Genomic DNA, 15,633 nt, shown 5'->3' on the forward strand with positions numbered 1-15,633 from the left:
TCCCATTTCCGCTCTAAAACAGGCTTTTTGCAAGAGTCTTTCAGTACTTCTCCAGCCCTCCCAAAAAAATTCCACCTCCCGCGCCTTAAACAATGAGAAAACATGAGAGGACAAGTTTTTTTTCTCTCTCGCTTTTTCTGGTAACCACAACACACGCTGTGGGGCGACAGCGAGCAGCTGAGGGTTGTGTATGGGCTGGCTATAAAGACCCCAGAGGGGCCAGAGATAAAGCCTGTGGTTTGGCCCCCACAATCTAGACAAGCTGCACATCGCAGCACCATATCCTGTGTGTCACCATGTAACCCAAACAGGGTCAATACACGGACACAGGCTTCCCTGCACGAAAGCATATTCACTTATGTGTTCATGAGAGAGAAAACAAGAAGTCTTTAAGGAAATCAAGTGACGAAGAGACGTTTTTTCTGTTTTCCTCCGATTAGCATCGTATCGTTTACTGTGCCTGCTCCCGATGAAAGATGGCCATGTCTGGACTTGTGCCGTACGGTGTCTGTGGCTTGCGGTCTCTTCATATGGTGTATTGCTTGCTCCCATCCGCCCTCTTTACACTGCATGCATAAGCGACACGTAAGCAGAGCTGCAGTTTAACTGCACATTTACATTGATTATGTACTACATAACTGAACTGTGGCTCTATGCAGGGATTTCTAGATTCCGTTGTTTTTTATAACAGCTATAAATTTTTATGTTTACTGGGAACTTGATCATCATGAAATTATTTACTTGGGGAGAGGGATCGCGTTTATATCCAAATAATTTACATTCCCCAAACCCCCACTGAAAGCTTTTAATATGGCAGCTGAAATAAACACATGCCACTTAACCACTGCTAACAAACCTTACTGTATATGCTATATATGCTAGATTCCTTTTACAGTCTAACTGGTATATCTATATGTGTATATGTGTATGTATATCAGATGCAAAACCCTCTAAGTGTGTTTGACATGTTTTCTTGTAAATGAGCATCTTTGTCAGGTTTTATGTTTAGGTTCAGTAATTTAATGGCAATGAAAAGGCTATTAGTCAATAATCTTTTTTTTTTCTTACAAATGTCACTTAGTCATTTCATTAGTATTTAACACATTTGTATTTCGGTGCAAAACCCTCTAAGTACATGCAATGTAATAAAAAGTTGTTTCAACTTAAAAAAGTAAGTTACCTGGTTGCCTTAAAATTTAATTCAGAGCTAATTCAACTTAAAAATATAAGTTAACTGAAAAATACAATTCATTTGAATTAACTCAAGGCAACTGGGTAACTTACTTTTTTAAGTTGAACCAACAAATCTTTCTTACAGTGTGCAAAAATCTCCACTTTCTTCACTTTCCTTTCTGAATAAAGGTAAAAGCTCAAAAAGTTGGTCAATATCTTTATATATTCGGTAAACCTCTTTTAACCGGGTAATTATCTAATCAATCAATCACATGGCAGTTGCTTCAATGCATTTAGGGGTGTGGTCCTGGTCAAGACAATCTCCTGAACTTCAAACTGAATGTCAGAATGGCAAAGAAAGGTGATTTAAGCAATTTTGAGCGTGGCATGGTTGTGGGTGCCAGATGGGCCGGTCTGAGTATTTCACGGTCTGCTCAGTTACTGGGATTTTCACGCACAACCATTTCTAGCGTTTACAAAGAATGGTATGAAAATGGAAAAACATCCAGTATGCGGCAGTCCTGTGAGCGAAAATGCCTTGTTGATGCTAAAAGTCAGAGGAGAATGGGCCGACTGATTCAAGCTGATAGAAGAGAAACTTTGACTGAAAGAACCACTCATAACAACCAAGGTATGCAGCAAAGCATTTGTGAAGCCACAACACGCACAACATTGAGGCAAATGGGCTACAACAGCAGAAGACCCCACCGGGTACCACTCATCTCCACTACAAATAGGAAAAATAGGCTACAATTTGCACAAGCTCACCAAAATTGGACAGTTGAAGACTGGAAAAATGTTGCCTAGTCTGATGAGTCTCGATTTCTGTTGAGACATTCAGATGGTAGAGTCAGAATTTGGCCTAAACAGAATGAGAACATGGATCCATCATGCCTTGTTACCACTGTGCTGGCTGCTGGTGGTGGTTTAATGGTGTTTTTTTTTTCTTGGCACACTTTAGGCCCCTTAGTGCCAATTGGGCATCATTTAAATGCCACGGCCTCCCTGAGCATTGTTTGTGACCATGTCCATCCCTTTATGACCACCATGTACCCATCCTCTGATGGTTACTTCCAGCAGGATAATGCACCATGTCACAAAGCTCGAATCATTTCAAATTGGTTTCTTGAACATGACAATGAGTTCACTGTACTAAAATGACCCCCACAGTCACCCGATCTCAACCCAAAAGAGCACCTTTGGGATGTGGTGGAACGGGAGCTTCGTGCCCTGGATATGCATCCCACAAATCTCCATCAACTGCAAGATGCTATCCTATCAATATGGGCCAACATTTCTAAAGAATGCTTTCAGCACCTTGTTGAATCAATGCCACGTAGAATTAAGGCAGTTCTGAAGGCGAAAGGGGGTCAAACACAGTAATAATCCTTTAGGTGAGTGTATTTCACCCCAAAGTGCATGCAAATTGAGTTTACTCATGAAGATAGACTTTGTAGACTACACTTATTGTTAGCTCATTGATAAATAGTTTCTCATTTGTAAGTCGCTTTGAATAAAATCGTCTGCTAATTAAATAAATGTATATTTTATATACTTACTATATACTTTAACTTGCAACAGTAAATACACATTCAAGGGCTTTTAAAAACATAACTTTTAGAAGAATCTAAGGTTAAACACCAGGCTTAGTTGATCTTTCAATGTAATTTTGTCTAAATTGCAATTTTATAATGACCTATGCCCTACAAAAAGCTTTCAAGCATTTCCTCATTGATACGGAATGGATGAAACATCCCGCATACGCACACAAACAGATGCAAACACGCACAGCTGGGAGGTAGACTGAGTGGTTTCTGTGGATTGGTGAGGACATTAAAGCCACTTTGGTTGTTATGGTTCATAGCGAAGGAAAGAAAGGATAAGAAAGGTACATTTTCAATGCGTGAGTCATGGAAACTTCAATACCAACACACACAACACACGCACAGAACTACACACACAGCCATTTCACGCATTACTCAACATTTATTGAATTTGAGGTGATAAGGAGGGGGGTTTGTGAACCTTCATTTCTTGCTCTCTCTTTCCCTCTATCAGCGTCCCCGCTCACCTGTCTGAAGCAGACGCATGCAGTCACGCAAGACATGGTACGTCTGAGACAGATGAAAGACACAGATTCATTTCCTACAACTAATACCTGTTCAGACAGGAGCACAAAGAGCAGGTCCTCTCCAGCGGGCTTATAAATCTGGGTGTGGGCTTTTTCAACAATGATTTATGAGTGTTTTAGCACATTTCCTCTCTCAGTTTTTTCATAATCTAAACAAGCCCTTTATAGTAGCTTCCCGAGCACCGTAACAAAGCAATTCATCAAAGGAAGCCAAACAGTTTACAGAATATAAAGGCTTGACACAAAGATATCTTTATTCATTTGAGCAAAGCTACAGGATGCTGTTTTGGATGGGAGGGCTTCAAAATGTGCTATGGTGAAGCCGTTTTGGGTTTAAAAGACTTCACAGGCTTTTCATCATGCTAATGTAAATGTTGGCATGTTTGCAGTAAATGTAGCCGATTGTTTGACAGAGCAGTGGGAGCTTAAAGAGCCTGTGATATGAGGGCCGGTGACTAAATCTAATTAGCGTCTATGGACAGGCTTTGCTTGTCTTCTGCTGCAGGGCTCGACATGTTATCACACTCGTTCCCAGAGTCATGTGGTCTAAGGCAGTCCATCTGATATCAGCAACTCAGTCACCCTGTTCCAGCCCTGCATTCCCTTATGAACACACACTGTGTGTGCGCTTTAAATTACTGCCCATCCTTTAGGCCGAAATGAGAAACGGCTATACGGTGCACACGTGGACATTCCTACAAATCTTTTTGCAGAGGTTGGAAATACTGTTTCTTATAAAATTATAGCTGTTTTTCAAAAGTTAAAAGAGACTCGAGGCTGTGCTATAGTGGGGATTTTTGTCACCACTTTGGATGCCTAAAACGCCATTCCATCATTACTCTCCACATATTATATAGGTGACATCCATGCTAAAGTCTCAATCAAATTTTAAGAGCATCAAAGTTTGATTTCAATCATTGATTTTACATTGATTTTAAGCTTTGTCATGGGTTTTCACAGACTATGGTTTAGTTTTTCAAAGGGGTGAAAAGTTTCTGGTAAATTTCAAGAAACTTTCTATGGGAACTTAAAGGGACCCTCCACTTTTTTAAATATGCTAATTTTCCAGCTCTTCTCAAGTTAAACATTTAATTTTTACCGTTTTGAAATCCATTCAGCTGATCTCTGGGTCTGGCTCTACCACTACCATTTTAAGCATAGCTTAGCACAATCCATTGAATCTGATTAGACCATTAGGATTGCGCTAAAAAATAACCAAAGAGTTTCAATATTTTTCCTATTTAAAACTTGACTCCTCTGTAGTTACATTGTGTACTAAGAACGATGGAAAATTAAAAGTTGCAATTTTCTAGGCAGATATGGCTAGGAACTATACTCTCATTCTGGCGTAATAATCAAAGACTTTGGCTGCAGCAGGCGCAATGATATTACGGAGCGCCTGAAATTAGTCCCCCTTCAAAAACTTAATTTTCAGTCTGTCTTTTGTTTTTATTATTATTCTTTTATTTTATTTTGAACATGTAAATGCAATTACAAAATAGAAAAAAAACACATGTTAACAAAAAAAAACTTCTGTTTTTTTCCAGTAACAATGATATAAAACAACTCAATACATGTACAAAAGGGAGTAGGAAGAAGTAAAACTTATGTACTCCTACCCCTTTAAACCCCTACTTTACTTAATGTTAAAATGTAAAATCTGTAAATCTCCACATTCACATACAAATATTACACATACACAAAATATTATTTATACACATATAAGTTATTCCAGATACACTCAAATTATAATTAACGCTATGTGTCTTTATTAGGGCCGGGACTTTAACACGTTAATTACACTGTAAAAAAATTCCGTAAAAAATTACAATGTTATTGCAGCTGGTTTGGCGGTAATTTACCGTAGATTTACATTTTTGTTATTTACTGGCAAGAGTTTGTTCAAAGTTAAATAAATTTTAAATATTAACAAGTCTTTATCTTTACAGAATACAACTATACAATAACAGCCTCATGCAAAGCATTCTGGGAACCAGAAATCATCATCAACCTTTTTCTGTTTTTTGCTTCAGATTTTGTTTCCCAGAATGTTTTGCTTGATGCTGTTTTTTAGTTTTACTCTGTAAAGACAAAGACTTGTAAATGTTTAATGTTCATTTAACTTTGAACACAATGTTGCAAGTAAAAAACATAAATTTAAATCTACGGTAAGTTACCGGCAACCCAGCTGCAATTTCTACGGAATTTTTTTTACAGTGTAAGATTAATTAATTACACAAAAAAAAAGCGTTAAACATTTTTAACGCATTTTAATCACACTTATTTTTGCACCACGGAACATTTCTCATTGGATGAGTTTCGGCGGACCGATTATTAAAATATATTACTAGCGTTCATGACTTCAGACAACAACAAACCACAGTGAACATGAACGAAGAAGCTGATGAGATCGCTTTGGTTAGCCCCGTGGATGGGAATTTTTTTATAAAAAACAAACGGATGGAAGCGTCGATAAGAGCATGGTTGTGTGTAAGCTATGCAACAAGGAATTCACATATCACCCGCAGCACATCGAGCCTCAAGTATCATCTCAAAGCAAAACATATAGCAGCTAGCGTGGACGTTAGCCTGACTCCGAGTACAACGACTTGGTCGAACAAAAATAAACAATATTTTGTTGCTTAAGCTTATGTATTCAGTCATTATTCATGGTATACTAAAAATCCATTTGAAAAAATAACTTCTCAATGTTCTCTGGTCAAATATTTATATGTGATTAATTTCGATTAATTAATTACAAAGCCTCTAATTAATTAGATTAATTTTTTTAATCGAGTCCCGGCCGGCCCTAGTCTTTATACCTCTGAAATATAATTTCTTTACACATCTTTTTAAAATGTAATATGTTTGTACACTGTTTTTAATTCATTATTTAATTTATTCCACAAGTTGACACCACTGACAGATAAACAAAAACTTTGTTTAACGTAGTTCGTCTTAGTATATGATGTAACTACAGATGAGACCAGTTTTAAATAGGAAACTCGAAACTCTTTGGTTATTTTTTAGCGTGATGCTAATGGTCTAATCAGATTCAATGCATTATGCTAAGCTATGCTAAAAGTGGTACCGCCAGACCCAGAGATTGGCTAAATGTATTCCAAATGTATTCCAAAACGGTAAAAATCAAAATCAAACTAATTTTGTTTGGTCATAAGCAGATATGCATGCAAGGCAATACAATTTTTGAAGAATTCTGTAGTCCTTGGGCTGAAATGCAGCAAGTGTGGCTTCTGTGGTAGTCAAGGCCTGAAAAAATAGAGGGGAATCGCCCCCTTAAATGATATATGGAGGATTGTTTTTATTTTTAGGGGGGAGTGGTGCTGGGGAGGGTCATTTTTAGACACTACTTTTTAAAATAATCGCACCTAAATGTTTTCTCAGTCCGTTTATTTGTCTTTACAATGGCATAATGTTGCACACTAGCTTACACATGCAAAACACGGAAGTTTTAAACAAATTTATATAATTTACCTGAATACATGCAAAGATTTTGACATGCAAAGAACATTCTGACATTATTTTGTGTGCAGGAAATGTTCTATGCATGTTATGGAAGAATGCAAATGCATGAAGGGGGTGTGGCCTCAATAGCCCTTCAGTAAGCAGTTTCCTGTGTGCATGTGACTGAGGAATGAAATTAAACTGAAATTGCATTAAATCTTGTTTTAAACAAAATTATGCTGTACAATTTTAAGTTCCCTGTTATAGGCAACTCTAAAATTTTTTTAATTCCCATAATATATTTCCGTTAATTCCCATAGAAAGTTTCCAGAATTTTGCAACCCTAACTAGGTCACATATATACCAAAAAAAGTATCATTGCATCTTTTAATACAGGTCAAGTCATTCATACCCATTTGTCCCCAAATAGTAAAATAATAGGCAAACCCAGAACCTCTGCACTGCTAATGCAATTCTCACCAATAGAAACACAGTGTGTGTGCTTGTGTGTCTGTGTTACAATTTTCCAGGTTTCACTGCAGGCCTATCTCAACCTCTGACACTGAGCAGTTCTCCACATGTGTAAGCACATCTCATAATCTATAGCCCCTGCCTTGTAGGACGGTGATTTGAGTTGCGAGGGCCCTAAAACAAAAGGAAAGCAAGATAGAGCGGTCTGCATCCCTCGCAGCAGGACCCTCTGATGACCCCGCACGGAGAGGAAACAGGAAGTGAGACCTCTGACCCGCCGAGAGGCTCCTGTTGTGTTTCCCGGCGAGGCCGCTGACGGAGCTCTGTGTTTCTCTAAGGTTCCTCTCTCAGCTCACGCTGGGAGATCCAGACAAACCATGAGAAATGGCGCATAGAGCCAAATATCGCAGGCAGCCCAAGGGAGGCTTTGGTTACATTGCGGGCTGAGAAACAACACAACCATAACCTTCCACCTGCGTGCCTCTTCCCCACACGGAGTGTTAGATCTCAATGCATTTTATGTACAGTCAGTGATGTGTTTGTTAGGAAGGCTAACACATAAAGCAGCTGGTCATCCAGATTCATTCATATCTGTTGAACACTGCAAAAAATTATATATCTTTAAGTCATGGGTAAATATGACTTAAAGATATATATTTTTTGTTTTTTTATTATGATAAGAACTAAAGCGTGTCTCAGGAAGCGTCCTCTGTAATATTACCATGTCATAGGAAGTCTTTCCAGCCTATCACCCTAACAAACGTGTCCTGTTAGTAAACAGGTTCCCCGGTGACTGAGATTTGTTTATTATTACATTCCTCTTTGGTCAAGCGACCTTATTTCCTCAGCACAGATGAGCTCTGGCTGTAGGGTTGCTGTTGGTTGGCTGTGTGGTAGTAATTGTAGCCAGTATGGAGGCTGGAATAGGTGGGGGTGGATTGGTGGCAGTAGGAGGGCATCAAACTTCTGGCCTCTGGAATGGGGATGGAGAAGGGTGCGGAGAGGACTGGGAGGGGGGCTCCAGTCTCATAAGCAGCCAACTAATTGGATGGAAAAGACTTCTCATGTGCTCCGTCTGACCTGCTAGCCACCAGGGGAGAGAGGAGCACATCGATGGAAAAGGGGAGGGGTGGAGAGGAAATGTGAGTATTAACGAAAAGAGATGTAGAGAAAATTGGCTGCGGCTACTCTATAATGGCTTACTTAATTTTAGTTGTTTCATTTAATTATCATCTTAGCCTAAGTTGCTCTCGGGAGAAGTAAAACACAGACTGAATGAGACAAGTGTTGACATACAGAAAGAGTAGAGTGTCATAATAATAATAATAATCCTAGATAATTTGGTTTTAGAAAAACTGGATGACCAATATTATAAATGTGAAAACACCACAGAAAACACATTTATAAGAGTAGAGAGAGACTTTCTCAAAAGTCTCCATTTGCTTTTCAAATGAATCCCATTTTTATGTATAAGAAACAACTGAGTTAAATCATAGAGATTGCAGTTCAGATTGATGAAGGCAATGAAAAGTGCTTAAGTACTCAAAAGGAAAAGACATAACAAGGCGTAATTTCTAAAAAAGCAGATATGAACGATATATTAGTGCTTGAGGTGTGAGGGTCAGCCAGTGAAAACAGAGACATCAGGGGACGTCCTGGTCTCAGGGTCAAACCCAACCCCCTCTCTGACTCTGCATCTCTAAATTTATGGAGGCCCTGCCAGACTGCTTTCATGTCAGGTGTCACGGTTAATTTAAGAAACCCTCATACCTACACACCTTCAAACAGACCAGCATCCACTAAAATCCCAATTAAACTGCATTTGAAGTGTGCATGTGTCTGTGAGTGAGGGTCTGCCTATAAATATGTGTTTGTGTGCACTTAGACTCAAGCAACCGTGACTGTTTGTGTCCTACCTTTACAGTCAAAACACCCCTGGTATACCACATGTGCCTTTATGCAAGAATGCCAAAAGAAAACAATGAGAGAAAACTTTAATAACAAAGTAAGCGTTTTCAAGATCTTTTGCTTTGCAAACAACTTGTTTTGTATGTGTATATAAAGTAACGTATACCAAAAAGTGTTGATGATGGTATCAGATGTTAATGCTATGGTTTATATAATGGCATGTCCCACTACTCATTGTACTCTGAATCTCTTAATCTGAATTTAGTTAAATTTCGCTTGCATTGATAAGTAAAGGACAATGTACAGCCAGCCGGTTGTCAGCGCAGAATAAAATCCCAACAGTCAGGGTGACCAGGACCCCAATGCAAAGCAGATTTGTTAGCCACATGAGTAAATATATGAACATGAAATATTGAAAGTAAGATATTTTATCAGTTCATTTGAAAACAATGCAAACCTTCTGTGAAGAAAAACGTTTTCTATCACCTTTATGCCAAGACATGAAGTTCATACCAATCACACCAAATGCGTTTATGGCAGTTGAAGGCGCCTTTTTTGAATGATACATGGCCAGTCGCAGCACGCGTTTTTGAAGGAGCACTGAGAGCAGAAAAGCAGGTGACGTCATTCACGTCTTTCCAAACCCTTACGTTGTGGTGAGGAAAGTTTACAGTTGCTTTGAAGAACCGGACTCCACTCGCTAATATGACAGTTTACAGCAAAAGAGCGCTCACCCTTCAATATTTGATTGACAAGACAGCTGACTTGGTGGTTGCCTAGCAATATAAAAAGCCGCGTCACGCTGATCTTTTTTTTAAAAAGGCAGTGCGTCGCGCCTTGCGTTTCCAAACGTTTAAAACACATTTGGTGTGATTAGCCCCTAAGCGAATCTGTGTGACGTCACTTTTTGTTAAAGGATTAGTCAATTTTCTTTAAAAAAATCCAGATAATTTACTCACCACAATGTCATCCAAAATGTTGATGTCTTTCTTTGTTCAGTCGAGAAGAAATTATGTTTTTTGAGGAAAACATTGCAGGATTTTTCTCATTTAATGGACTTTAACATAGCCCAACACTTAACACTTAACTCATCACTTAAGTTTTTTTTAACGGAGTTTCAAAGGACTCTAAACGATCCCAAATGAGTCATAAGGTCTTATCTAGCAAAATGATTGTCATTTCTGCCAAGAAAAATAAAAAATATGCACTTTTAAAACACAACTTCTCGTCTAGGTCCGGTCCTGTGATGCCCCAGCGCGACCTCATGCAATACATCATGATGTCAAGAGGTCACAAAAGACGAACGTGAAACTACGCCCCAGTGTTTACAAGTGTGGAGAAAGAGGACCGTTCCTACGTTGTTGTATGTGGAATGATACTAATTAATGTCTTTGTGTCAGTTTATTGTTTACAATGGTCCACAAATGTGCATTTCATATATGTAACACGTGACCTCCCTACGTCACTACGCATTTACGTGAGGTTGCGCTGGCGCATCATAGGACCGGACCTAGACGAGAAGCTGTGGTTTAAAAGTGCATATTTTTTATTTCTCTTGTCAAAAATGCCAATCGTTGTTGGACTTAAGTTGTTACTTTATATTATTAATAAATAATTATATTTTTATTTGTAAATACAACTTCATAAACTGTATGTATGTAGCATTATGCATATTTATATTGTGTTTATTTGAAAATATTAAAGTGCACCTGTCAAGATGAATCACAATACCCGGATGAGACTGCGTTATCAGTTTCAGGCGGTTGTTATCTGAGAATAACAAACCTTGGAATGTTGACACTGGCCAATCAGAATCAAACATTCCAGAGTGCTGGGTAATAGAAACTTATATACCTAAACAGGCCATTCTTAACAAATTAATGTTTATTTTGTGAGCGACATTGATCTTATTAATCCTAACCACTTCAGTAGAACTCAACGAAACATAAATTAGCTGCACGAAATGGGCAATTGGCGATCTAGGCCTGTTTTGTTGAAGGGGGGTGATTGTGTTTGTTTGTGTAGTTAAGCAAATGTTTAAAATGTTTAAGTTAAGGCAATGCAGTGAATGCGCATACAAATGCTGTGTTAAAGTGTATGTGAGAGAACGTGTGTGTGTGTGTGTGTGTGTGTGTGTGTGTGTGTGTGTGTGTGTGTGTGTGTGTGTGTGTGTGTGTGTGTGTGTGTGTGTAGATGAGGTGTTGAGGTCTGTTGGTGGACGCAGCAGTAGGATATACGGCTGTGTGATGGAATGTGTAGAGCTCTGGTTTGTTTTGATGTCTGTTCTGCTGCCTTACCTGCGGCCCTTTCTCTCTCTCTCGCTCTCTCTCTCTCTCTCTCTCTCTCGCTGGATTCAATTAAAGTGAAGTAGAGTTGTAGGACTGGAGTGTGTCACATACAACTCAACACATCCAGAAAGGAGAGATGGATTAACATGGGAGAAATGCTCGGACAGAAATGTAGGGTGGAGTTCAAAGTAAACCAGAGATGGAGAAAGTGAGAGAATGAAATGAAAAGGAGTCGGTAAAATTGCGCTAACGCGTGAAAGATATCTAGCCTAGAGTTGTTTCCCATCGTATGTGAAAAATCAAACCGGAAGATCTAATTTTCAAAGGACATTCCACAAATCTTGCACAACATGGGAACTGACATGTAATATATCCTCACCTCGCTGCACTACACATGGCAGACACATCTCGCTGCTTAAGGGAAGTACTATAATCAAAGACCAATCAGATAATTGCAGTGTTTCACTGCTATCCCCTCAGCTCCACTGGGAAAGAGCTTTTTTGAGCCGTAACTCAATACTCTGGAAAGTCCAGATGGTTTTGATGACGGCACCAATGGAAAGACATATTTCTCCAAATATGAAAATCTAATTTGCCGATCTGCGCAAATTAAATGTACGCGAGGGCGGCTGTTGAAAGAGAACTTGTCGGTTTTGTTAATTTTCACAATACTGAAACAATATGGGTCAACACACCAAATAAAACAAAACAATATGACAATCCTGTACAAATGCAGCTACAGGGTTATATACTGTAACTAGTCTTTAATATGTCTATGAGCATTTTTATATACATATCATCATTTGAAGTTGATAAAAAACATTTATCTAAGTTGTCCTAAGACAAAAACACGTATTGGCACGTATATCAGCAAAGATTTCAGTCTGGGGCAGTAACCTCATAAATATGTACCAATTACGTACAGATATGTATACTTTTGGCAACAAAATGTACCTCTGAGGTACTAATATAAACTTTTTAGGTGTACTTTTTAAAAGGGTACCACCCCAGTGAGAGCTAGGAACAAATTTTTGTCCCTTTTTTACAGACAAATTACTTGCGTCGCGCCTGTTTTTTTCCGGGTTTCTTATAAAGGGCCAGTTTTGCCATGTGTTGATCTCATCTATCCAGGAAAATTTTACACATTCATTAAGTTTTTCTAACCAAAAAACAAGTAAACTAAGGAGAAAAGTTTTTAATTTACCAATTTTCCACACAGGAAGTAAACAGTTTATAAATGACAAGACATACGATTTCCATATAAAAACAGAGAACCGGTACGGCTCGGATAAATGTCTGACACTTACAAACACAAGCAGATACCGTCTGAGGATATGTACCGTCAGTTTCATCTCCTAACACATTTGCCATTCAGCAGATAAGCATACTGTAATATATGTGTTTTAATAAAATGTACAGTAAATGAAGATACAATATCTACAGAGCCTGATATGCATTGACGCCTGAGAGATCTGTCTCTTAATCATGTTTAGGCAAGCAGATAGGAACACACAAACTCTTTGAGTACTTGCCGAGTTGGAATAGCTCGATCACAAAGTCATTTTTTCTTCATTTATAGCAGCAAGCTGCACTCTAAACTTGGCCCCATGGAGCCATTACATCAGCATCATCAGGCGTGAGAAAAAGGGGTCTGTGGAGCAGAGGGAGGGTTACGTTTTGTCTTTTCGCTGTGTAGCGCAGTCTCTAATGTCTCGGTTTCAGAAAAAGCTGACCAAATCTCAGCCAACAAGCAATCTCTAGTGGCGCTATACTAACACTTCTTGGGACACGCGCTTGTCACGCTATAGACCTCGGGAACTGAGATATTTAATACGCCTCAAAACCTTATTGCCCTATAAAATCAAATGGGTCCACACCCAAAAAAATTTATAGAATTACACCAACTGGTGAAGAAAAGTGACAAATATGCAGACTGAAACAGTCCTGCTAGAAGATTTGATTTTTGCATTTATGAAACGTCCAATATAAGTGTCCATCTACCCTGGGAAGTAACACAAATGAGAGCACATATTAGCACAGTGCCAGACAACAGCAGATGCAAACTATTATCTCACCATTCAAGGGAAAGTGATCTGAATGTTTGATTAAAACATGTTTGAGTTTCTTCTGGTGAAAATAAAGGCATCACCAGCAGTCAAAGTAAATCAGTTTTGATTTCTCAACTGTATGTGGGCTGTATATTCATTCTAATGCCATGAGATCAGTCGCTATACTGCAGGGACTTGTGGGATTGGATTTTGTTGTGTCTAGTTAAGCTCTCATTTAGGGTATTGTCTGAAAGTAGGATTGTAACTTTATTCTCATGAGATTGCAGCTGTGTTCTTCAGAAAATGCCTAGCAAAAACATCACATATACACAGTCTAACTAACAACCCTGGAATCCATAATAGCTTATGTGTGTGCGTGGCTGATGTGTTTATAGGGGCAGCGGATGCATTTATCTGAGAGATCTTTCGAAATTTACTTGTCTATCAACATGGGCGGCACATAACTGTGTGTGCGAGGTGAATCAAACTGCCAAACTTACCTAAAAACAGTATTATGCATAAAGCATACAGTATACTTTATGTCACCTTGTCTGTGAAATCCTAAATCGACGAGCATCAAAGTTTGATTTCAGTCATTGATTTCACATTGAACATACTCAGTTAATATATATAAAAGATATCAAGAGTATATTTTCACTTAAAGGAACACGCCCAGATTTTGGGAATTTAGCTTATTCACCGTATCCCCCAGAGTTAGATAAGTCCACACATACCTTTCTCATCTCCGTGCATATTGTAACTCTGTCTGGCGCAGCCCCCGCTAGCTTAGCTTAGCACAAAGTCTGGAAGTGAATGGCTCCAGCTAGCAAACTGCTCCCAATAAGTGACAAAATAATGCGAACATTTTCCTATTTATGTTTTGTGATTTGTATAGTCACACCGTGTACAAATAACAAGGTGATATGAGACACAGCGATCTTTTAACAGTATACATACTGGGAACTATATTCTGAGAAGACGAAGCACTGCTACTTGGGCGGAGTGATTTGCTCGCAGCACCCGAGAAGCCCCTAATGAGGAGCAGAGAGTTCAGTCAGAGTTGTGCAAATCACTCCGCCCAAGTAGCAGTGCTTCGTCTTCTCAATATAGTTCCCAGTATGTCTACTGTTAAAAGATCGCTGTGTCTCATATCACTATACAAGTCACAACACATAAAAAACACACGAAAATCTTTGTCACTTATTGGGAGCAGTTTGCTAGCTGGAGCCATTCACTTCCAGACTTTGTGCTAAGCTAAACTGGCGGGGGCTGCGCCAGACAGAGTTACAGCACGCACGGAGATGAGAAAGTTATGTATGGACTTATCTAACTCTGGGGGATACGGTTAATAAGCTAAATTCCCAAAATCTGGGCATGTTCCTTTAATGTTTTTTCCATTATGAATTTAATTAGAAAAGAGTAAATCACCAAATAAAGACTTTAGCTGAGTTTTCACAGAAACACTGGGGCGTAGTTCTGATACGTCATCCGCGTCACAGGACCGGAGGAAGACGGGAAGTTGTGGTTTAAAAGTGCATATTTTTTATTTTTCTTGCCAAAAATGACAATCGTTTCGCTAGACCCTTGGATAACCTTATGCCTCGTTTGAGATCGTTTAGAGTCCTTTGAAACTGCAATTTTAACTGCATTAAAACTGTTAAGTATTGGGGTCCATTAAAGTGCATTAAAATGAGAAAAATCCTGGAATGTTTCCTTCAAAAAACATAATTTCTTCTTGACTGAACAAAAAAAGACATCAACATTTTGGATGACATGGTGGTGAGTAATTTATCTGGATTTTTTTTAGAAAATGGACTAATCCTTTAATGTATATAGCCCATTTAGGTTATACATTTAATCAGTATGTGTGTCCCCTAGTGCTAATCAAACCCATGACCTTCCATGCAGCTAACACAATGCTCTACCAATTAAGCTACAGAAACACAGGAGCTGTTATACGCTGAGTAATAGATATACACACCTACTCATATTCAGCTTTACTAACTCTAGCCTAGAGCTTTTCATATTACGGTTGCATCCATCCAAAACCACACATCCTCAAGGTATAAAGGAAGTGCGGAAAGCAGCGTCCTTCAGATCTCCCTCATTGACTTCTCCTGTCTAGATGAGCCAGATGCTGTTCTCTCAG

The 15,633-nt window shown here is 38.8% G+C and overlaps 1 protein-coding gene across 1 annotated transcript in view; it reads right to left on the reverse strand.

Moving 5' to 3' along the window:
- gpc3 (glypican 3) overlaps nucleotides 1-15,633 on the reverse strand; it is a 152,240-nt gene that overhangs the window by 30,559 nt on the left and 106,048 nt on the right. The window lies entirely within an intron of this gene.

The sequence above is a fragment of the Paramisgurnus dabryanus genome, chromosome 16, assembly GCF_030506205.2.
Source record: "Paramisgurnus dabryanus chromosome 16, PD_genome_1.1, whole genome shotgun sequence".
NCBI lineage: Eukaryota > Metazoa > Chordata > Actinopteri > Cypriniformes > Cobitidae > Paramisgurnus > Paramisgurnus dabryanus.